The following is a 19,961-nucleotide window of genomic DNA, read 5'->3' as shown; positions in this document are numbered from 1 at the left end:
AAGTACCTCACTAAAATAAAAATAAAGAATGGAAATGAATACAAATAACAGATATTAAGATATGGATATCTATAATCACTACCAGTCAAACGTTTGGACACACCTACTCATTCAAGGGTTTTTCTTTATTTTTACTATTTTCTACATTGTAGAATAATAGTGAAGACATCAAAACTATGAAATAACACATATGGAATCATGTAGTAACCAAAAAAGTGTTAAACAAATCAAAATATAGTTCATATTTGAGATTCTTCAAATAGCCATCCTTTGCTTTGAAGACAGCTTTGCACACTCTTGGCATTCTCTCAACCAGCTTCATGAGGTAGTCACCTGGAATGAATTTCAATTAACAGGTGTGCCTTCTTAAAAGTTAATTTGTGGAATTTCTTTCCTTCTTAATGCGTTTGAGCCAATCTGTTGTGTTGTGACAAGGTAGGGGGGTATACAGAAGATAGCCCTATTTGGTAAAATACCATATTATGGCAAGAACAGCTCAAATAAGCAAAGAGAAACGACAGTCCATCATTACTTTAACACATGAAGGTCAGTCAATACGGAACATTTCAATAACTTTTAACGTTTCTTCAAGTGCAGTCACAAAAACCATCAAGCACTATGATGAAACTGGCTCTCATGAGGACCGCCAGAGGAATGGAAGACCCAGAGTTACCTCTGCTGCAGAGGATAAGTTCATTAGAGTTACCAGCCTCAGAAATTGCAGCCCAAATAAATGCTTCACAGAGTTCAAGTAACAGACACATCTCAACATCAACTGTTCAGAGGGGACTGCGTGAATCAGGCCTTCATGGTCGAATTGCTGCAAAGAAACCACTACTAAAGGACACCAATAATAATAAGAGACCTGCTTGGGCCAAGAAACACGAGCAAAGGACATTAGACCGGTGGAAATGTGCCCTTTGGTCTGGAGTCCAAATTTGAGATTTTTGGTTCCAACCGCTGTGTCTTTGTGAGACACGGTGTGGGTGAACGGATGATCTCCGCATGTGTAGTTTCACCCGAAAAGCAGGGAAGAGGAGGTGTTATGGTGCGGGGGTTCTTTGCTGGTGACACTGTCTGTGATTTATTTAGAATTCAAGGCACACTTAACCAGCATGGCTACCACAGCACTCTGCTATGATACGCCATCCCATCTGGTTTGGGCTTAGTGGGACTATCATTTGTTTTTTAACAGGACAATGACCCAACACACCTCCAGGCTGTGTAAGGGATATTTTACCAAGAAGGAGAGTGATGGAGTGCTGCATCAGATGACCTGGCCTCCACAATTCCCCGACCTCAACCCAAATGAGATGGTTTGGGATGAGTCGGACAGCAGAGCGAAGGAAAAGCAGCCAACAAGTGCTCAGCATATGTGGGAACTCCTTCAAGACTGTTGGAAAAGCATTCCAGGTGAAGCTGGTTGAGAGAATGCCAAGAGTGTGCAAAGCTGTCATAAAGGAAAAGGGTGGCTATTTGAAGAATATCAAATATAAAATATATTTTGATTTGTTTAACACTTTTTTGGTTACTACATGATTCCATATGTGTTATTTCATAGTTTTGATGTCTTCACTATTATTCTACAATGTAGAAAATTGTTAAAAATAAAGAAAAACCCTTGAATGAGTAGGTGTGTCCAAACTTTTGACTGGTACTGTATATATATTTTTTTATTCATAAAGCAACAACAACAAAATTATTACTAGTTCTGTTTCATATTCTCAGATAAGATAATAAGGCATGCAAAATGGGTAAAAAAGAATGGATGTTTATTAGAGAACGACCGATGTGGGTTTTTAAGGGCCGATGCCGATTTTGTTTGGGTACATTTTTCCCAGAGACAGCCATGTAAGCATTAACAAAGCAATTACACAACCATACAATCCATTTGACTTTGTTTTTAACAATCTAACTGCATAACAGTAATCATTTATATGAATGGTAAATCTTGATAAACTGTGTAAATCCAGATGGCATAGGCCTATTCACAATACAGGTGAATTCATATTCAATAGGACTGTGTGCATGCATTGAGTTATTGAGCTGATTTCATTGGTCTATGGGGCTACAGATGACAAACAATCTGTTTCCCTTTCATTTGGGACCATGTTAGGTCTACTGATCAACAACAGTTTAATAGAAGTAGCCTATACCCTGTGCAAGTGATGCGTTCCTACGTCATATTTCCGTGTTTATGTCCCTGGTCATTTGAATGGGCTTGACGATTATATCATAAAATTCATGAAAACGTGATCATATGAAAGATGTCATTATATTCGTGATTGTGGATGAATTTACTTCTGCCAGATGCCTTTCATTAAGTTTTTGCGCTAAGTTGTTGCCCATTGAAGACCATTAAAAAAGCATACAAAATTCAAGAACTGCATGGTGTATTGTCTTTTGTAAAAAGGTGTGCGCTTGTGTCTCATGTAGCTAGCCAGGCAGTTCGGCTCGGGCAGCAGTTCGGCTCAGCAAGGGAAAGACAAGTAATTTAGCTAACTCAGTGAATTAACAAACTGTTTTGTGACAATCAGCTTTGAAATTAGCATATTTTGCATTAGCTATCACAAATAAAGTTATAGGGTAGTGAACTGACATTGCTTTGTAAAGTGCTGGAGCCAGTTTGGACATTGTTTTGCCTAACAGTAAATTAATTATCACTTACAAAGTTCCTACCTTTCGTGTGGCATTATTAAAGTATACTAAATGTATATGCAGCATGAGTGGGTAGCTAGCAAGCAGCCCAGAGGTTCCTCGAGGACAGGCTAACTAGCAATGAGTGGCACCTGCTTGCAGGGTTTTACACGGGAGAGACAAGTACTCTCGCTATAAAATGGGCAGTATTAGCCTTTCCTAGCCGATAGACTAGGAAAGGCTAATACTGCCCATAAATATCGGCCTGACCGTTTATCGGTAGTTGGGCTTAGTGGGACTAGTTCTCTGCTGTCATGCATGCTGTGCTGCATAATAAATACTGTCACTGCATAACTGCTGAAGTATTCTGGGGTGTACGTATCTGTAGTTCTCTGGCAATGTCTCTACGAGAGGTGCTGGACCTGAGCACTCAGAGGCTGGGGACGCCCCACCACTGTTTAATATACAGCACGCTTATTAACCTCAATTTCCTGCCCAATCCCCCCTCCACAGGCTACATGGTTAGCCTCAACAAGCTGTTGGCATACGTTACCCCTTTGGTGGAGGCTCTCATTTGGGGCTGACCACCCGGTGTGCGGGGGATTCTCTCCCACAGCCCAGCTCATCCCACCTAGAGGCCCCCCCACTGGGCTTCTCACCCTCCCTCTCTCCTGGCAGGTGACTCGAACGACAGACGTTACCCACAGAGACCTGCCTTTCCCTATTCACTTAGTACAGCTAACAGACCACAAAACAGGATGAGTTGAACAGTAGGGGTTCAGGAGACCATCCCTGCACCCAGCAGGGGGCCACTGTGTTTGTTTTGTGCTGCGGTGAAGAGAGGGTGGGCAAATCAGCTTGTTTAGGATTAAGAGTGAATCAGGAGAATGTAAGTTTTACCAGAAGCGCCTCGATGGCAAGTTTGAATCTTGTGGTCCTCTGTAGCTCAGCTGGTAGAGCACGGCGCTTGTAACGCCAGGGTAGTGGGTTCGATCCCCGGGACCACCCATACACAAAAAAATGTATGCAAGCATGACTGTAAGTCGCTTTGGATAAAAGCGTCTGCTAAATGGCATATTATTATTATTATTATTATTAACACCTGTAGGAAAAGGGTCAAAATCAACAAAGGTGCGGCCATAATATCCTTCATGGCTTCTCATTCATAAAGCCAATAAAACGTCAAATGATTGAAGTAGAATAGGGCATACTATAGCAATATAGCCAAGAGTGCACTTAACAAAATCTGACTTTAAGCCATGACAATCCCTGATGACTGTATGTTAAAAAAAGCAAATAAAATTGTAACTTAATTATAGATTTATAATGAGCCACTGCACCACTGCCAAAAGCAAGTCCCATACCAAGGCAAACAGGCACCTGCTGAATGCTCCCTGCTCATGGGCTTTCATAGCTTAATTAATCTAGGCCTTGGGGTATCATGACTCGTGTGTGCTGCTTGCGTACATGTTTGAGACAATTAAGTTGTTCCAAGAAGCAGAGGTGCAACTTCAACACTGAGCACAGACACCGATATTGTACTGTACAAGAGCTTTTACGCGTTGCGAAAAAAGGAGGCAATAAAAACATATTCGATCCACATCACTCATAACAGAAAAATTAAAATGAATGTGAAAAAGTGTCTATTCATTGAAATATTGCATTTCCCCACCCACTTAAATGAATAATCCACTTAAAATCTATTTACAGTGGGGGAAAAAAGTATTTAGTCAGCCACCAATTGTGCAAGTTCTCCCACTTAAAAAGATGAGAGAGGCCTGTAATTTTCATCATAGGTACACGTCAACTATGACAGACAAATTGAGATTTTTTTTCTCCAAAAAATTACATTGTAGGATTTTTTATGAATTTATTTGCAAATTATGGTGGAAAATAAGTATTTGGTCACCTACAAACAAGCAAGATTTCTGGCTCTCACAGACCTGTAACTTCTTCTTTAATAGGCTCCTCTGTCCTCCACTCGTTACCTGTATTAATGGCACCTGTTTGAACTTGTTATCAGTATAAAAGACATCTGTCCACAACCTCAAACAGTCACACTCCAAACCACTATGGCCAAGACCAAAGAGCTGTCAAAGGACACAAGAAACAAAATTGTAGACCTGCACCAGGCTGGGAAGACTGAATCTGCAATAGGTAAGCAGCTTGGTTTGAAGAAATCAACTGTGGGAGCAATTATTAGGAAATGGAAGACATACAAGACCACTGATAATCTCCCTCGATCTGGGTCTCCACGCAAGATCTCACCCCGTGGGGTCAAAATGATCACAAGAACGGTGAGCAAAAATCCCAGAACCACACGGGGGGACCTAGTGAATGACCTGCAGAGAGCTGGGACCAAAGTAACAAAGCCTACCATCAGTTACACACTACGCCGCCAATCCTGCAGTGCCAGACGTGTCCCCCTGCTTAAGCCAGTACATGTCCAGGCCCGTCTGAAGTTTGCTAGAGTGCATTTGGATGATCCAGAAGAGGATTGGGAGAATGTCATATGGTCAGATGAAACCAAAATATAACTTTTTGGTAAAAACTCAACTCGTCGTGTTTGGAGGACAAAGAATGCTGAGTTGCATCCAAAGAACACCATACCTACTGTGAAGCATGGGGGTGGAAACATCATGCTTTGGGGCTGTTTTTCTGCAAAGGGACCAGGACGACTGATCCGTGTAAAGGAAAGAATGAATGGGGCCATGTATCGTGAGATTTTGAGTGAAAACCTCCTTCCATCAGCAAGGGCATTGAAGATGAAACGTGGATGGGTCTTTCAGCATGACAATGATCCCAAACACACCGCCGGGCAACGAAGGAGTGGCTTCGTAAGAAGCATTTCAAGGTCCTGGAGTGGCCTAGCCAGTCTCCAGATCTCAACCCCATAGAAAATCTTTGGAGGGGAGTTGAAAGTCCGTGTTGCCCAGCGACAGCCCCAAAACATCACTGCTCTAGAGGAGATCTGCATGGAGGAATGGGCCAAAATACCAGCAACAGTGTGTGAAAACCTTGTGAAGACTTACAGAAAATGTTTGACCTGTGTCATTGCCAACAAAGGGTATATAACAAAGTATTGAGAAACTTTTGTTATTGACCAAATACTTATTTTCCACCATAATTTGCAAATAAATTCATTAAAAATCCTACAATGTGATTTTCTGGATTTTTTTTTCTAATTTTGTCTGTCATAGTTGACGTGTACCTATGATGAAAATTACAGGCCTCTCTCATCTTTTTAAGTGGGAGAACTTGCACAATTGGTGGCTGACTAAATACTTTTTTCCCCCACTGTATCTATCTATTTTGGTATTTTTTTCATTAGTTCACTGTTGATACATTTTCAAAATGTTTTGCATGTCAGCAATCAAGTTTTCAAGATATAGGACTTTCAAACAGCTAATTGTAACAAGTGGGAAGTTACAATTTGCTTTTTGAAAGCCCAATATCTTGAAAAATGGATTGCTGACATGCAAAACATATTTGGAACTGTATCAACAGTGGACTAACGAAAAAAAGACCAAAATATAGTTTTTGAGTGGATTATTCCTTTAAGTATCTTACTCAATGATTAGTCTCCATAGCTTTCAATATCACAAAGCAGGCCCATGTTTAAGTAGACATAGCCAGGTAAATTCAGACACTTTAATGATACTCCACCTGTGCATGGCACTTAATACATTTTAATTACCTAAAACAGTATTTAAAGATGTGTAACACTGTATGTTATATTGAAGTGGATACAAATGACTATAGTATGGTTGCAAAATCTAACATGCAGTGTTGACTTACCTTGACACCAGTGAGGGCAAGACTCTCTTGAGAGCAGCATTGTAGATAACATTCAATGACAATCGCATATTCACTGCCTTCAGAAAGTATTCACACCCCTTGACTTTTTCCAAAATTACAAAGTGGGATTAAAATTGATTTTTGTAACGTTCTACACAAAATGCTCTGTAATGTCAAAGTGGATGAAGAATTCTAACATTTGTAAAACATTTATGAAAAATAAAACAATAATATATCTTGATTAGATAAGTATTCAACCCCCTGAGTCAATACATGTTAGAATACATGTTATTGTCCTGCTGAAAGGTGAATTCATCTCCCAGCGTGTCATGACTTCCTCCGAAGCTGCCTCCTCTCCTTGTTCGGGCAGGCTTCGGCGTTCGTCGTCACCGGCCTTCTAGCCACTGCCGCTCCTCATTTCATCATTCCATTTGTTTTGTCTTGTTTATTACACACACCTGGTTCACATCCCCTCATCAGTACCTGTATAAGTGTTCCCTCTGCCCCCTTGTCTTTGTGTGTGATTGTTTATTGTGGAGGTTAGTTTAGCTCGGTGGAGCTCCTTGTATTTTGTATCGCCGGGATATTTCACCCGTTTGCCTTGTTGTTTCCCAGTGCGCCTGATTACACACTGGAGTGTTTGACGCATTGCTGCGTTCCGCTGTACCTTCAGAATAAACCCTTTTATTCTGTGATTTACCCTCCTGCGCCTGACTCCTTTCAAATCACTCACCACACAGTGTCTGGTGGAAAGCAGACTGAATCAGGTTTTCTTCTTGGATTTTGCCTGTGCTTAGCTCCATTCCGTTTCTTTTTTATCCTGAAAAACTCCCCAGTCCTTAACGATTACAAGCATACCTATAACATGATGCAGCCACCACTATGCTTGAAAATATGGAGAGTGGTACTCAGTAATTGGTTGTATTGGATTTACCCAAACATAACACTTTGTATTCAGGACAAAACGTTCATCGCTTTGCCACATTATTTGCAGTATTACTTTAGTGCCTTGTTGCAAACAGGATGTATGTTTTGGAATATTTGTATTTTGTACAGGCTTCCTTCTTTTCACTCTGTCAATTAGGTTAGTATTGTGGAGTAACTACAATGTTGTTGATCCATCCTCAGTTTTCTCCTATTACAGCCATTAAACTCCATTGGTCTTTGTGGTTGAATCTGTGTTTGAAATTCACTGCTTGACTGAGGGACCTTAGAGTCCATGCAACTTATTTTGTGACTTGTTAAACACATTTTTACTCCTGAACTTATTTAGACTTCCCATAACAAAGGGGTTGGATACTTATTGACTCAAGACATTTCAGCTTTTCATATTTTATTAATTTGTAAAAATTTCTAAAAATATAATTCCACTTTGACATTATGGAGTATCGTGTGTAGGCCAGTGACAAAAAATCTCAATTTAAATTCAGGCTGTAACACAACAAAATGAGGGGTGTGAATACTTTCTGAAGGCACTGTAGCATGCAAACATGCTGAATTACCGTAGAGGAGAAATAAGACTCACATGTCAGTTGGGCAGCACCTCCGGCTCAACTCTAGCCTACCGCTGAGCTACAGTCTGGACTGTGCTCATGGCTGCTGATGGGAAATCATTTGGCAGCTGGATCCTATAGGGATACAAGAGAGAGAGTTGTGTATCAATGGAGTTATTTGCGACCTCTTTACACATTACGGTACAATACATTTCGTATACTAGAGGTGCCTAATATGCACATACACTGAGTGTACAAAACATGAAGGACACCTGCTCTTTCCATGACATAGACTGACCAGGTGAATCCAGGTGAAAGCTATGATCCCTTATTGATGTCACTTGTTAAATCCACTTTAATCAGTGAAGATGAAGGAGAGGAGACAGGTTAAAGAAGGATTTTTAAGCCTTGAGACTATTGAGACATGGATTGTGTATGCCTTGAGACTATTGAGACATGGATTGTGTATGCCTTGAGACTATTGAGACATGGATTGTGTATGCCTTGAGACTATTGAGACATGGATTGTGTATGCCTTGAGACTATTGAGACATGGATTGTGTATGCCTTGAGACTATTGAGACATGGATTGTGTATGCCTTGAGACTATTGAGACATGGATTGTGTATGCCTTGAGACTATTGAGACATGGATTGTGTATGCCTTGAGACTATTGAGACATGGATTGTGTATGCCTTGAGACTATTGAGACATGGATTGTGTATGCCTTGAGACTATTGAGACATGGATTGTGTATGCCTTGAGACTATTGAGACATGGATTGTGTATGCCTTGAGACTATTGAGACATGGATTGTGTATGCCTTGAGACTATTGAGACATGGATTGTGTATGCCTTGAGACTATTGAGACATGGATTGTGTATGCCTTGAGACTATTGAGACATGGATTGTGTATGCCTTGAGACTATTGAGACATGGATTGTGTAAGCCTTGAGACTATTGAGACATGGATTGTGTATGCCTTGAGACTATTGAGACATGGATTGTGTATGCCTTGAGACTATTGAGACATGGATTGTGTATGCCTTGAGACTATTGAGACATGGATTGTGTATGCCTTGAGACAATTAAGGTGCCACCAACCTCCTGTGGTTGAGGCACCTTTTAAAAAATGAGAAATAATTGAAATATTCTTCAATACTATATCTTTAAGAAATGTCACTTAAAGGGGATGTACAGTATTTTACAACTTAATGTTAGATGGTTTCTTACCCTCAAAATATGGGCCAGGAGAAACTGTAATCCATGGGTTGTTTTTCTTTAAAACAGCCACTACATATTTCAGCAAACTGTAGCCACCATAGCTAAAAATCTATGGGAGTGATGAGGGCATGAGGCAAAAAATGTATGGTTTGAAGTAACGTCAAACCAAATAATTGAGTTAATTTCAGTTAATTTGGCCATTACATTTTGTACGTGCTGCATGCCCTATAGACTCCTCTGAGGGTGAGGAACCATCTAACATTAAGTTGTAAAATACTGAACTTCCCCTTTAATGGGAACAACCATTACAATTTAAACTCTACAGTTTCTGATAAACCAACACACCCTTTCGATACAGAGGGTAAATCCAAAGATTCTCATATTACAAGCAGTTTTGATAAAACCACTAACAATACGCATAATGAGTTAAGATAAGGAAATGAACCCACTCCTAATTACTGCTAATTACAAGTTGAAATGCAGTTGATAAATAAACAGAAAACGTAATAAATACAATAATTATTACCAGTGCTAATTACATTTTCCCATTATAATCCCTAATGAGATGGATTTAGCATCACACATAACACAATGACACTTCCACTAGGCCATTTAAGATGATGGTAGTTGGGATAAAGTGGCAGGGACAAGTCCTAGAGTGGTATGATATTAATGATTTGTTAAGGGTAACATTGTATACAGCAATCATCCAAGTGATAACATGATGATGATATTATGATATGGAAATTATAGTATACTGAACAAAAATATAAACACAACATGTAAAGTGTTGGTCCCATGGTTCATGAGCTGAAATAAATGATCCCAGAAATGTTCCATATGCACAAAAAGCTTATCTCTCACATTTTGTGCACAAATGTGTTTACATCCCTGTTTGTAAGCATTTCTCCTTCGCCAAGATAATCCCTCCACCTGACAGATGTGACATATCAAGAAGCTGATTAAACAGCATGATCATTACACAGGTGCACCTTGTGCTGGGGACAATGAAAGGCCAGTCTAAAATGTGCAGTTTTGTCACACAACACAACGCCACAGATATCTCAAGTTTTAAGGGAGCGTGCAATTGGCATGCTGACTGCAGGTATGTCCACCAGAGCTGTTGCCAGATAATTTAATGTTAATCTCTCTACCATAAGCCGCCTCAAACGTTGTTTTAGAGAATTTGGCAGTACGTCCAACCAGCCTCACAAGTGCAGACCATGTGTATGGCGTAACAGAGCCTCTTCAACCTCAGGAAGCTGAAGAAATTTGTCTTGGCACCTAAAACCCTCACAAACTTTTACAGATGCACAATTGAGAGAATCCTGTCGGGCTGTATCACCGCCTGGTACGGCAACTGCACCGCCCGCAACCCCAGGGCTCTCCAGATGGTGGTGCGGTCTGCCGAACGTATTACCGGGGGCAAACTACCTGCCCTCTAGGACACCTACAGCACCCGATGTCACAGGAAGGCCAAAAAGATCATCAAGGACATCAACCACCCGAGCCACTGGCTGTTCAACCCGCTACAATCCAGAATGCGAGGTCAGTACAGGTGCATCAAAGCTGGGACCGAGAGAATGAAAAACAGCTTCTATCTCAAGGCCATCAGACTGTTAAACAGCCATCACTAGCACATTAGAGGCTGCTGCTGCCTATTATAATCACTGGCCACTTTAAGAAATGGAACACTAGTCACTTTAACAATGTTTACATATCTTGCATTAATCATCTCATATGTATATACGGTATTCTATAATATTCTACTGTATCTTAGTCCATGCCGCTCTGTCATTGCTTGTCCATATACAGTATCTCACAAAAGTGAGTACACCCCTCACATTTTTGTAAATATTTGAGTATATCTTTTCATGTGACAACACTGAAGAAATGACACTTTGCTACAATGTAAAGAAGTGAGTGTACAGCTTGTATAACAGTGTAAATTTGCTGTCCCCTCAAAATAACTCAACACACAGCCATTAATGTCTAAACCGCTGGCAACAAAAGTGAGTACACCCCTAAGTGAAAATGTCCAAATTGTGCCCAATTAGCCATTTTCCCTCCCCGGTGTCATGTGACTCATTAGTGTTACAAGGTCTCAGGTGTGAATGGGGAGCAGGTGTGTTAAATTTGGTGTCATCGCTCTCACACTCCCTCATACTGGTCACTGGAAGTTCAACATGGCACCTCATGGCCAGCCCGTCTGGTGTTCGACCTTCCCAAGTTCTCTCATGTCACCCCGCTCCTCCGCACACTCCACTGGCTTCCAGTTGGCACCTCCTTACCTTCAGGCTCTGATCAGACCCTACACCCAAACGCGCTCAGCCCAGTCAAAGCTATTTGCTGCTCTGGCACCCCAATGGTGGAACAAGCACCCCCACGACGCCAGGACAGCGGAGTCACTGACCACCTTCCGGAGACACTTGAAACCCTACCTCTTTAAGGAATACCTGGAATAGTATAAAGTAATCCTTCTTGGGTATATGTTGTGAAATTGTTAGATATTACTGCACTGTCGGAGCTAGAAGCACAAGCATTTTGCTACACCCGCAATAACATGTGCTAAAATGTGATTTGATTTGATTATGTAGATTAAAGTTGTAGAAATTGTTGCATGTTGCGTATATATTTTGTTCAGTATAATAATTCAAAAGATTCCTAAAAACAAACAGGTGTTTAAATCGGCGTATGCTTACTTTTTGACATTACTCAAATTAAGATAAGCAAAGTAAGGTGTTTACATGACTATTGCATAATCTGCCTACTGCCATAATCAGTTTAATATCCAATTATTACTGTGCATGTAAACATACTCATTGAGTTCAGGCTGACAAAGACCCATGTTGGTCAAATCATTGGCACATATTTGGAGTACCGAAATGTGATTGTGCAGATATTGGTCTCTACCTCTGTTGCACTGTGGAGGTGGTGTGTGTGTGTGTGTGTGTGTGTGTGCAGGGGCGGACTGGGACAAGAATTCGGCCCTGGCATTTGATCCACACAAGCCCACATCACTGCGCGCCACGCCAACTAATTTTCCCCTGGTGTCACTGGTGCCACTAACTTTTACAGTTGGTGGCACCAGCCCATGATTTGGTCGGACCCAAATTATGAAATCACCTTATGAAGTCATCCATTGTGCTTTATTAGGAAGTATTATAAATAGGCTACTGGGGTATTCAATAAATAAGAAGTTTCATCTAACACGTCCAAGCAGGAATGCATGATTCAAGATACACTGTATATACAAAAGTATGTGGACAGTCCTTCAAATTAGTGGATTTCGGCTATTTCAGCCACACCCGTTGCTGACAGGTGTATAAAATCGAGCACACCGCCATGCAACCTCCATAGACAAACATTGGCAGTAGAATGGCTTTAATGAAAAGATCAGTGACTTTCAACGTGGCACCATCATAGGATGCCACCTTTCCAACAAGTCAGTTCATCAGATTTCTGCCCTGCTAGAGCTTCCCCGGTCAATAAGTGCTGTTATTGTGAAGTGGAAATGTCTAGGAGCAACAACAGCTCAGCCACGAAGTGGTAGGCCACACAAGCTGGAAACACGTTCTCTGGAGTGATGAATCACGCTTCACCATCTGGCAGTCCGACGGACAAATCTGGGTTTGGCGGATGCCAGGATTTCGCTACCTGCCCCAATGCATAGTGCATAGTTTGGTGGAGGATAAATAATGGTCTGGGGCTGTTTTCATGGTTCGCGCTAGGCCCCTTAGTTCCACTGAAGGGAAATCTTAACACTACAGCATACAATGACATTCTAGAAGATTCTATGCTTCCAACTTTTTGGCCTTTCCTGTTTCAGAATGACAATGCCCCGGTGCACAAAGCAAGGTCCATACAGAAATGGATTGTCGAGATCAGTGTGGAAGAACTTGACTGGCCTGCACAGAGCCCTGACCTCAACACCATCGAACACCTTTGGGATGAATTGGAACGCCGACAGCGAGCCAGGCCTAATCACCCAACATCAGCGCCCGACCTCACTAACGCTCTTGTGGCTGAATTGAAGCAAGTCCCCGCAGCAATGTTCCAACATCCAGTGGAAAGCCTTCCCAGAAGAGTGGAGGCTGTTATAGCAGCAAAAGAGGGACCAACCTCATATTAATGATGTTCGATGAACAAGTTTACACAAACCTTTGGTCATGTAGTGTATTTTGATATGCAACTTAATCCAGTGATTGTCATGCATTTTGGGTTGACAATTAGACTTTAGTAGCTCTATTTTACTGTCAAAATAGGACTCCAGAATTGGCATGATTTTTCTTGTTCAATAGAGATTAAATACATACATCTTTATGTGCACTCACTAATATCATAGGCTAATTCATTTGGGGTTCAACACCTGAGGAAGTGGAAACTCAAAACACATTAACTAGATCACTAACGCTAAATATAATACGGTAACACTTTACTTGACACCCAGTGTCATAACACATTATGTCATAATATGTCATAACTTGTCATAACCTGTTATAATATGGTCATAACACTGTCATGACACATATATTTAGACCTGTTGTGACATATATTACGTTATTTAACGGCTGGTTATGACACCTACATAAGAGTGTAAAAACCCACAAAACCTACCACACAAGGCAAAACATTCCATTACACCATAGCATACGTGTCAACCGTGTGTTTATGTCATATATTTTTTTTTTATTGAACATGTTAAATTATCATTGTAATTGCGCACACATTGATGTCAGACATGCACCTACCCCAATGGTCTGTTGCTGATGACTGTGATGAATGCAGGAGCAGATTTCAGGAGCAGGACAAGACACCCTCTTTTTGACTGATGACTGATATAAGGGCATGATAGGCCTATCTGGCTTATATGATTATGATGGTCATAATACATCTTGACAGTGTCATATATTGTATTTTCTTAGTCCAAGTAAAGTGACACAGGATGGTCATAATGCTTCATAACATTGTCATAAAGTGTATTTTCTACAAGTTATTTAAAATATGATGAAAAAAACATGACTGTAAAGAATTAATTACAATAACAACAAATTATTTAAGAAACAAACTTTCAAACGAAAGGAAACATATTAGAATAAACATAGGTTTTGACACTCTTACGTAGGTGTCATAAACAGCCATAAAATAACAGAATATATGTCACAACAGGTGTAAATATATGGGTCATAACAGTGTTATGACATATTATGACATGGTTATGACCGTGTCATAACATGTTATTACACAGGGTGTCAAGTAAAGTGATACCTATAATACCCACTGCTATTAGCCATCTATTCATCCAACAGTAAAATGTAACGTCCTAAAAAAACTTTGCAGTTGTAGGCTACTACCGATGAGGCCCATTAGGTTTATGCCCTCACAATGGCCTGTGCACATTCAAAGCCATATCAAATATACTGGTTGTAAAATAGTTGTTATTGAGCTGAATACTGAGAGTTGAGAAATACAAATTATACCTACAGAATGTTGAGACCCTCCTCTCTTTGATAAGGACAAGGGGGTGAAACTTCCAAAGCTGTGTTTTTCCATACAATCAGAACGCATTTATCTCTCGAGCGCATGGGGGGAAAGGAGAGTGGCTCGCTCATCACAGTAGCAGGCCCCAGCAAGGGCACAAGAACAGGGGCAGGACAAAAACCTTCATTACAGGAATCATGAGGATATTGTAATTTACTGTTTGGCCAAATCGTGGTTTTAGCCGCCCAGAAAATAAAACGTTTTGATTGAGGGGACAATGTAGAATGTGCTCATTCTACATTTACATTGCATTCAGAAAGCATTCAGACCCCTTGACTTTTTCCACATTTTGTTATGTTGCAGCCTTATTCTAAAATGAATTAAATAGTTTTTTCCCCCTCACCAATCTACAAACAATACCCAATAATGACAAAGTGAAAACAGGTTTTTTGAAATTTGGCAAATGTATAAAAAAAAAAAAACTGAAATACCTTATATACATAAGTATTCAGACCTATGAGACTCCAAATTGAGCTCAGGTGCATCCTGTTTCCATTGATCATCCTTAAGATGTTTCTACAACTTTATTGGAGTCCACCTGTGGTAAATTCAATTGATAGGACATGATTTGGAAAGGCACACACCTGTCTGTATAAGGTCCCACAGTTGACAGTGCATGTCAGAGCAAAAACAAGCAATGAGGTCGAAGGAATTGTCCGTAGTGCTCCAAGACAGGATTGTGTCGAGACACAGAGCTGGGGAAGGGTACCAAAACATTTCTGCAGCATTGAAGGTCACCAAGAACACAGTGGCCTCCATCATTCTTAAATGGAAGAAGTTTGGAACCACCAAGACTCTTCCTAGAGCTGGCCGCTCGGCCAAACTGAGCAATCGGGGAGAAGGGCCTTGGTCAGGGATGTGACCAAGAACCTGATGGTCACTCTGACAGAGCTCTAGAGTTCCTCTGTGGAGATGGGAGAACCTTCCAGAAGGACAACCATTTCTGCAGCACTCCACCAATCAGGCCTTTATGGTAGAGTGGTCAGATGAAAGCCACTCCTCAGTAAAAGGCACATGACAGCCTGCTTGGAGTTTGCCAAAAAAGGCACCTAAAGGACTCTCAGACCATGAGAAACAAGATTCTCTGGTATGATGAAACCAAGATTGAACTCTTTGGCCTGAATGCTAAGTGTCACGTCTGGAGGAAACCTGGCACCTTCTCCACGGTGAAGCACGGTGGTGGCAGCATCATGCTGTGGGGATGTTTTTCAGCGGCAGGGACTGGGAGACTAGTCAGGATTGAGGCAAAGATGAGCGGAGCAAAGTACAGAGAGATACTTGATGAAAACCTGCTGCAGAGCACTCAGGACCTCAGACTGGGGCAAAGGTTCACCTTCCAACAAGACAATGACCATAAGCACACAGCCAAGACAACGCAGGAGTGGCTTCGGAAAAGTCTCTGAATGTCCTTGAGTGGCCCAGCCAGAGCCCGGACTTGAACCCGATCGAACATCTCTGGAGAGACCTGAAAATAGCTGTGCAGCGACGCTCCCCATCCAACCTGACAGAGCTTGAGAGGATCTGCAAATACTCCCCAAATACAGGTGTGCCAAGCTTGTAGCGTCATACCCAAGAAGACTCGAGGCTGTAATCGCTACCAAAGTTGCTTCAACAAAGTACTGTGTAAAGGGTCTGAATACTTATGTAAATGTGATATTTCAGTTTTATTTTTTTATAAATTTGCAGAATTTTCTACAAACCTGTTTTTGCTTTGTCATTGGGGTATTGTGTGTAGACTGATGAGGGGAAAAACATTTTAATCCATTTTAGGATAAGGCTGTAATGTGGAAAAAGTCAAGGGGTCTGAATAGTTTCCGAATGCACTGTATAGGCACCCTTTCATTTTCTTACGATCCATGATCTTGGCTGTCTAACTGATAACAGAGTCGGAGCAGGTTTCTTTGCTGATGCCGCGTTCCACTTTGAATGCGAGTTTGCATGAACTCAGCTCAGCCTATCAGTAAACCGGGCAGGCCCATCTTGATGGGGGGCCGGCCATTGCCCACTGATTAGCCAAAGGCTCAATGTTTTATTCTTACATAAAAAAATATTTGTGTGTGTGTCCATTTCGACACACACCCAACTAAAAACTGGTCCAGCCCATCTGGCATTTGCCAGAAGGCCAATCGGCCTGTGTGTGCGTGCATGCGTGCGTGTGTGTTAGCCAAGTAGGAGGTAGGGTGGATTAGAGCCATATCTTCCACATGGCTACTTCCTAATCCTACCATCTGAGGTAAATATAAGACCAGGTGAGGTAACACTCCTGTCTCAGACACCTCTTAAACACTGGGGCATCTGCACAAAGAATGCCCCGAGGAACACTACTTTGGAAGTAGAATGGAACTTTGTTGTTGGAGTGAAGTGGAAATGTGTCATTAGCCAACACACTTGACAGGACAAATTAGACTGGAGTTAAAATGTGCTTTTTGATGTATTATACAACTCATTTCATAGCAGGTCCTGCGATAGACAAGCGTCCTGTCCAGGTGGTGTACTTATATCGAACACGTCATTCAATTTGTACCAATTAATCAGAATTCATTTGAAAAGGGTGGATTGACTGTGTACATGAAAAGGTCACTAGGGAATTAGTTTCATGGTTTCCAAAAATTTATTAGATGAGACTAAATGGGTGAAGTCACTGTGAAAGAATGTTGTCCGTTTTTGTTCCCGTCTCTCCGTGTTTCAGATCCGGTTGTGAGCAAAGGGCAGAGAAAAAAAGAAGAAGAAAAAAACAAACAAAACCAGAGAGGAACATTCGTTTGACGACTGCACGGATATAAAAAATGCAGGTCCTTATGTAAAAACAGGTTTTGATGTGTCATGACATGAAATGCTTTTCATTACATTTTTCAAGCATGACCTCACATTCTGCAAAAATGTACACACCCATGGGACAGGTACACTGAGGTAAAAACACAAATAATAAGTGCCAGGAGGATAGATGGTTCACGTCTGAATGGGACAGGTAGTTCATGGCATGTAATGTTTTTTAAGAAGGGGTTATTTCCATTTATTTTTTTAATCAGAGTTTACCTTGGGATAAACAAATAGTAGTTGAGATCTACATGAGATTTTGAGGGATATTTGGTCAAAACAGGTATGTTTAATCAGAAAAAGAAAAAAACTGCACACTGCGGTGTTAAGTGCCTTCAGAAAGTATTCATACCCCTTGACTTATTCCACATTTTGTTGTGTTACAGCCTGAATTCAAAATTGATTAAATATATGTTTTTCCTCACCCATCTACACGCAATACCCCATAATGACAATGCGAAAACCTGTTAGAATGTTTTTTTGAATTTTTTTTGAAAAATGAAATACATAAATATCTAATTTACATAAGTATTCACAACCCTGAGTCAATACATGTTACAATCACCTTAGGCGTCGATTACAGCTGTGAGTCTTTCTGGGTAAATCTCTAAGAGCTTTGTACATCTGGATTACACAATGTTTGCAAATTATTTTATTTTTTTATTCTTCAAGCTCTGTCAAGTTTGTTGTTGATCATTGCTAGACAGCCATTTTCAAATCTTGCCAGAGATTTTCAAGCTGATTTAAGTCAAAGCTGTAACTAGGCTACCCAGGTACATTCAATGTCGTCTTGGTAAGCAATTCCAGTGTATATTTGGCCATGTGTTTTAGGTTATTGTCCTGCTGAAAGGTGAATTTGTCTCCCAGTATCTGTTGGAAAGCAAACTGAACCAGGTTGTCCTCTAGGATTATGCCTGTGCTTAGCTCTATTCCAATTATTTTTATCCTAAAAAACTCCCTAGTCCTTGCCGATGACAAGCATACCCATAACATGATGCAGCCACCACTATGCTTGAACAACTACGTGAGAATGCTATTCATTAACTACAGCTCAGCGTTCAACACCATAGTGCCCTCAAAGCTCATCACTAAGCTAAGGACCCTGGGACTAAACACCCCCCTCTGCAACTGGATTCTGGACTTCCTGACGGGCCGCCCCCAGGTGGTAAGGGTAGGTAACAACACATCTGCCACGCTGATCCTCAACATGGGGGCACCTCAGGTGTGCGTGCTTAGCCCCCTCCTGTACTCCCTGTTCACCCATGACTGCATGGCCAGGCACGACTCCAACACCATCAGTTTGCATACGACACAACAGTGGTAGGCCTGATCACCGACAACGATGAGACAGCATATAGGGAAAAGGTCAGAGACCTGGCTGTGTGGTGCCAGGATAACAACCTCCCCCTCAACGTGATCAAGACAAAGGAGATGATTGTGGACTACAGGAAAAAGAAGAGGACCGAGCACGCCCCCATTCTCATCGACTGGGCTGTGGTGGAGCAGGTTGAGAGCTTCAAGTTAATTGGTGTCCACATCACCAACAAACTATCATGGTCCAAACACACCAAGACAGTCATTAAGAGGGCACGACAAAGCCTATTTCCCCTCAGGAGACTGAAAAGATTTGGCATGGGTTCTCAGATCCTCAAAAGGTTCAACAGCTGCACCATCGAGAGCATCCTGACTGGTTGCATCACTGCCTGGTATGGCAACTGCTTGGCCTCCGACCGCAAGGCACTACAGAGGGTAGTGTCACGACTTCCTCCGAAGCTGCCTCCTCTCCTTGTTCGGGCAGGCTTTGGCGTTCGTCGTCACCAGCCTCATCTCATCATTCCATTTGTTTTGTCTTGTCTATTACACACACCTGGTTCATATCCCCTCATTAGTACATGTAAAAGTGTTTCCTCTGCCCCCCTTGATTGTGATTGTTGAATGTGAGATAAGAGTAGTTCAGTTGAGCTACGTGTACTTTGTATTGCCGGGGTATATTTTCCCAGTGTTTTGTTCCAGTGCGCCTGTTTTGCGCACTGGACTGTTTGACGCTATCCAGCGTAACTTTGTACTACAGAATAAACTCTGTATTCTGTGATTTACCCTCCTGCGCCTGACTCCTTCAAATCACCTCTTACAGAATCACCCACCCGCTATGGAGTCAGCGGGAGAGGAGCGCTTGCCTGGAGTCGAGGCACGGGTCCAGGAGCATTCGACGATGCTAGCCAGCTTGGGAGAAGCGATGGATCTGTCGAAACGAGCCGGGCGACCGGATCCAGCCACCCACAACCCAGCACCCAGAGGGATCCATATATCCCGACCACGTGAGTTCGACGGGACAGCTGCTCTCTGCCAGGGATTCCATCTCCAACTAGAGCTCCATTATTACAGCATCAGCCCGGCCCCATCGGAGCGGGAGAAGGTGTCTGCCCTCGTCTCCTGCCTCTCGGGGAAAG

At 41.7% G+C, this 19,961-nt stretch overlaps 1 long non-coding RNA gene across 1 annotated transcript in view; it reads right to left on the bottom strand.

Annotated features, from left to right (window-relative positions):
- LOC121537502 overlaps positions 1–19,961 on the bottom strand; it is a 154,632-nt gene that overhangs the window by 65,572 nt on the left and 69,099 nt on the right. Inside the window, exon 3 of the long non-coding RNA XR_005995087.1 lies at positions 7,961–8,063. This is a non-coding gene — a long non-coding RNA (uncharacterized LOC121537502). The remainder of the gene's footprint in view (positions 1–7,960; positions 8,064–19,961) is intronic.

The sequence above is a fragment of the Coregonus clupeaformis genome, chromosome 24, assembly GCF_020615455.1.
Source record: "Coregonus clupeaformis isolate EN_2021a chromosome 24, ASM2061545v1, whole genome shotgun sequence".
NCBI lineage: Eukaryota > Metazoa > Chordata > Actinopteri > Salmoniformes > Salmonidae > Coregonus > Coregonus clupeaformis.
The sequence above is the reverse complement of the archived record's forward strand: the minus strand, read 5'-3'. Positions and strand labels throughout refer to the sequence as shown.